We start from the raw sequence: 5,704 nt of genomic DNA, 5'->3' as shown, positions 1-5,704 counted from the left end.
ATCAGATTTGGATACAGCCTGGATCCGGCGGACTGCAGTAAACCTCGGGATAAACAGAGAGACTAATATTAGCGTAGACGCCATTCTTCTTATGATGTAACGAGTACATCAGGATTTACGGGAAGTGTTCCCGGTACCGGCTGACCTAATCTATGCAGCCTAACATTGCATTAATAAAGTCTATAATGTGTTATGTGTATGCTAGGTCAAAGAGATGTGTTTTTAGTCTAGCTTTGAACTGACAGAGTGTGTCTGCTTCCCGGACAATGTTAGGAAGACTGTTCCAAAGTTTTGGTGCTAAATAGGAAAAGGATCTACCGCCAGCAGTCGATTTTGATATTCTAGGTATTATCAACTGGCCGGAATTTTGAAATCGCAATAGATGTGAAGGACTATAATGCGTTAAGAGCTCCCTCAAGTACTGCGGAGCTAAACCATTTAGTGCTTTGTAAATAATCAGCAATATTTTTAATTTATACGATGTTTAATAGGGAGCCAATACAGTGCTGACAGAACTTGACTATTATGGTCATACTTCCTGGTTCTAGTAAGAACTCTAGCTGCTGCATTTTGGACCAGCTGTAATTAGTTTATGACGCGTGCAGGGCAACCACCCATAATAGCATTACAATAATCTAGCCTTGATGTCATGAACGCATGGACTAATTGTTCCGCATTTGTCAATGAGAGCATATGATGTAATTTAGATATATTTTTAAGATGGAAAAATGCGGTTTTACAGATACTAGACACGTGACTTTCAAATTAAAGATTGGTATCAAAGAGCACACCCAGGTTCCTAACCGACGACGAAGACTTGACAGAGCAGCCATCAAGTGTTAGACAGTATTCTAGATTATTACGTGAGGAAGTTTTTTGTCCAATAATTAGAATCTCTGTTTTTTCAGAATTAAGTAGTAGGAAATTACTAGTCATCCAATTTTTTATATCACCTATGCATTCCGTTAATTTTGTGAATTGGTAAATTTCATCAGGGCGTGAAGAAATATAGAGCTGAGTATCATCAGCATAACAGTGGAAACTAATTCCATGCTTCCTAATGATATCTCCCAAGGGTAGCATGTACAGAGTGAAAAGCAACGGTCCTAGTACTGAGCCTTGTGGTACGCCGTACTGAACTTGTGGTCATTGAGACATCTCTTCATTTACTGCTACAAACTGATAGAGTATCAGATTAACTATATATTTACTCCCAGTTAAGTCTCCACCTAAAGGCAAGTTATACTCTCTTTCTGCTCCAGAAAGGGAGGCCATGGAGAAATACATTTCTGATTCTCTGGCATCCGGGTTCATCCGTCCTTCCTCTTCTCCAGCGAGGGTGGGGTTCTTTTTTGTGGGGAAGAAGGATGGTTCTCTGCGACTGTGTATTGACTACTGAGAGTTGAACAACATCACGGTAAAGAATACTTACCCTTTGCCGTTGATGTCATCAGCCTTCGAGTGGTTGCAGGGAGCCTCTGTGTTCACGAAATTGGGTTTATGCAATGCTTATCATTTGGTTCTTATCAGGACGGGGGATGAATGGAAAACCGCGTTTAACACCCCCAGGGGCCATTTTGAATATGTGGTCATGCCGTTCGGGCTGTCCAACTCCCCAGGCTCTGAATACATATTCGCCAACCTAAAGAGCCGCTTCGTTTTGGCCCCCATCTTGATAGCCCCTGATCCTTCACGTCAGTTCGTGGAGGAGGTCGACACGTCAGAGGTGGGGGTAGGTGCAGTTCTTTCTCAACACTCTTCCACAGATGACAAGATGCACCCTTTTTGCGTTTTTGATGCGTTTTTGATGCGTTTTTGTCCCACCGTTTATCACCTGCCGAACGTAACCATGACATTGTTAACAGAGAGCTGTTAGCAGTCAAGTTAGCTTTGGAAGAATGGCGTCATTGGTTAGAAGGGTCGGGGGTACCTTTTATCGTTTGGACAGATCACAAGAACCTGGAATATATTAGATCCGCCAAAAGACTCAACTACAGACAGGCTCGGTGGGCACTTTTTTTTCGGCCGTTTTGATTTTTCTCCTCTCGTACCGCCCGGGTTCCAAAAACATCAAACCTGATCCCTTATCTCGTATTTTTGATCAATCCGAACGCCCGTCCACTCCCGAGTGCATTTTACCCGGCACTATTTATCTCCACACTCACATGGGAGGTCGAATCGAAGGTCAAGATGGCCTTAGAAGGGGTAACGCCTCCGCCCGGTTGCCCACCGAGTCGGTTGTTTGTGCCGGAGGGGTTACAATCCGACGTTATTCGATGGGGTTATTGTTCCAACGTGGCTTATCATCCAGGAGTATACCGCACCAGTTTTTTGGTAAAACGATTCTGGTGGCCATTAATGGCTCACGATATTTGCAGTTTTGTCTTGGCTTGCTCGGTCTGTGCCACTGTAAGACTACCAATCGACCCCCAGATGGGTTACTCCAACCGTTGTCTGTCCCTTCGAGACCCTGGTCCCACATAGCGCTAGATTTTATCCCTCTCAAGGCAGGATGGTCGTTTTGACCGTAGTGGACCGGTTCTCGAAGGCGGTGCATTTTATTCCCTTGCCTAAATTACCATCCGCCAAGAAGACAGCGGTGACTGTCGTAGATCACGTCTTTCGCTTACATGGCCTCCCGATGGATGTGGTTTCCGACAGGGGGCCCCAATTTGTGTCCAAATTTGGGAAGGAGTTCTGTACCAAGGCTAAGGCCGATCGCCACCGGTCAAAGCCTCCCGTGTACACTGTTGGTCAAAAGGTGTAGCTTTCAACCAAGAACATTCCGCTCCGCTCAGTTTCTAACAAGTTAGCTACCCATATTCATTGGCCCTTTCGCTGTCACCAAAGTCCTTAGTCCGGTGGCAGTCTGACTCAAACTTCCTCCTGCGTACATGAGAATTCATCCCGTCTTTCATGTCTCTAAATTAAAACCCGTGTTTCATTCTCACATTAATCCGCTGGCCCCGGTTCCCCCACCGCCGCGACTTGTAGACAGGGAACCAACATATTCGGTCAATCGTATTCTGGACTCGAGACGGAGGGCACGCGGATTTCAGTACCATGTGGACTGGAAAGGTTACGGTCCGGAGAGAGAAGTTGGGTACCTGCTAGAGACATTCTGAATCACTCCCTTATCGATGATTACAATCGACAGGTAAATTTGTCTGGGAGTGCCAGGAGGCACTCCTAGGGGGAGGGGTACTATCACGGTTCTTGAATTCACTGTCTCTCTCTTTCCGTGTGTTTGTGTGTGGGTGGGTGTGGCCGCTCATTACCTTAATCATCATCGGCAACAGCTGCGGTCTATCAGCCATGCCTTTATATGCTTATTGTCTGCTGTCTTGTGTTGTCAGATCGTTGTTTGATGTCCCTGGTGTCATGTCCTGTTACCTGATCTCTTAGCCACCTGTCTTCCTGGATTTGGATTCTGTTCCTGAGTTTTCCTGGATTCCTGTTGTGGATTATTCTATGATTATTTTATTCTAAATTTCTGTGACTTGCGCCTGGCGATCGTTGGATTCAGCATCTCAACGTCCCTGTGTCACCCAGTTGCTGTGGTCTTCACCTCTCACTTGGAACTGTTTTCACTTGTGGTCAATAAACATTTTATTCTCGCTACTGCATCTCACTGCTTATTTTCACGTTACAAAGACAGGTGATTTGGATGTGAAATGGCTGCTTGGCTTTAAATGAGAAGTTTCAAAGGGCTATATTGGAGATGTTAAATAATAACCTCGATAGATGTTTAGCTTTATGGCGCTGTCAACTTCAGGGACTCGCTATAGACACCAAAGCAGCAGTAAAGACTTTGGAATATTATTGAAATGCATCTTTCACTCTCGTTAGTGTGACAAAACAACATTTCATATACTGTACAGTGAAGTTGTAGGAAAAAGTATGTGATCCCTATTGGATTTTTTTCAAAGTAACAACAGTAGATGAACGCGGTCCAATTTTCCTTACAAGAAATTGTGCGTTTCATGTTTTTTATCGAATGCATTGTAAATATTAACAGGGACGTCCACTTGAGTAGCAATTTTACAAGTGACAATTTGTGTTTTGAGATCTTTTGTTTGAGCCATGTTTATATCAAGTGTTTTTAGGGCAGTCTATTGGTTTAAGCATACTGTGCTTGTCTTGTGATATTTATGTCCAATTTACTCAGAAATCCAAGTAAATCATATACAAGAATCTTCTAGTCCAGCAGACCTCAGAGTTATTTGGTGGTCTAACACATAAAATAAACACTGTTAGTGTATTTTGTACTTTTGGCTGTGGTTGAAAATGAGCTGATTAGCGCTGGGTTATAAAACTGCATGTCATGATAAACTGTTGTTTTTTAGATGTTTCGGGAAAGAACGAGAAAAACTGTGAATTGACGAGAAAGATGAAAAGGGAGAAGCAGGGATAAATGAGGTGTGAAAAGGAGTCATAATGGATGTATTAATCTCAAGAACTTATTTTCTGGCCTATTAATCTCAGTGTATTAAAATAAGCTCTTGTTCTGTGGTAAAAAGAAAAAGAAAAAAAGAGAAACTGCAACTTTATCACAGGTTTTATAAGTGACACCAAAGCCAAGTTAATATAATTACAGTCCTTTTTTCCTGCAGTAGATCATATCCATCTTTTTTGACTAATTACATCTGGGGAGAAAGTGTGTGGACAGAGGAACAATGATATTGAACAAAACTGGGCTTTAGAGCAGTGTTCTCTGTATGGTTAATTTGATTTAGTGCTTTAATAGCTTCTTGTTGGATATAGTCCGAAACATGAAATGGGTTCAACTTGAGATTCAATATTCTAGGGTGAATCTCAAAAAACCTGTCAGGAATATGTCCAGGATTTTACTCCAAAATCAATATTAACCCTTTGCATGCATTAGTTATGACAACATCAATCAGGATCCTTTAATAAAATTATAATAGGTCATGTGAAAACTATCAAATATATACAAAAAAATATATAATACAGTTCAATTATTGCAAACGCAGTTGAGTTCGTTCATGTTCAACCAGCAGATGAAGAACTTCATACAAATTGAATGTTGCATGTCTTTGATATCAGAACATGAGGATGTGATGCATTAAAGATCTGGTGGAGGTACAACTCTGTGGAAGTCCAACTCAGACTATGTACAAAATGCGCACGCTCCCTCCAGTCTACCAGAATACGTCGATTTACCCTTATTAGCTGATAATTCTGATAATGTTCAAAATGGACAAATTTCTACCTTAACCTCCTCTCTGAGAAACCCCCGGGATGTAATCTACATTGATCAATAGATGTTTTCAGACTGTGTAAAAAACTAGGAATCAGGTGTTTTCAATCTCATCTGAAATGAGCAGTGTTGGGGGGTAACGCATTACAAGTAACATGCATTACGTAATCAGATTACCTTTTTAGATGTAACAACTCAAGTAGAGTAACACATTATAAATAACATACATTACGTAATCAGATTACTTTTTATGTTACGAGTAAAGTAACACATTACAAATAACATGCATTACGTAATCAGATTACTTTTTATGTTACGAGTAAAGTAACGCATTACAAGTAGCATGCATTTCATAATCAGATTCCTTTTTGCTGTAACGAGTAAAGTAACGCATTACAAATTACATGCATTACGTAATCAGATTAGTTTTTTGAAGTAACGAGTAAAGTAACGCATTACAAATTACATGCATTACGTAATCAG

Source organism: Rutilus rutilus, assembly GCF_951802725.1.
Source record: "Rutilus rutilus genome assembly, chromosome: 11".
Classification (NCBI taxonomy): domain Eukaryota; kingdom Metazoa; phylum Chordata; class Actinopteri; order Cypriniformes; family Leuciscidae; genus Rutilus; species Rutilus rutilus.
The sequence above is the reverse complement of the archived record's forward strand: the minus strand, read 5'-3'. Positions refer to the sequence as shown.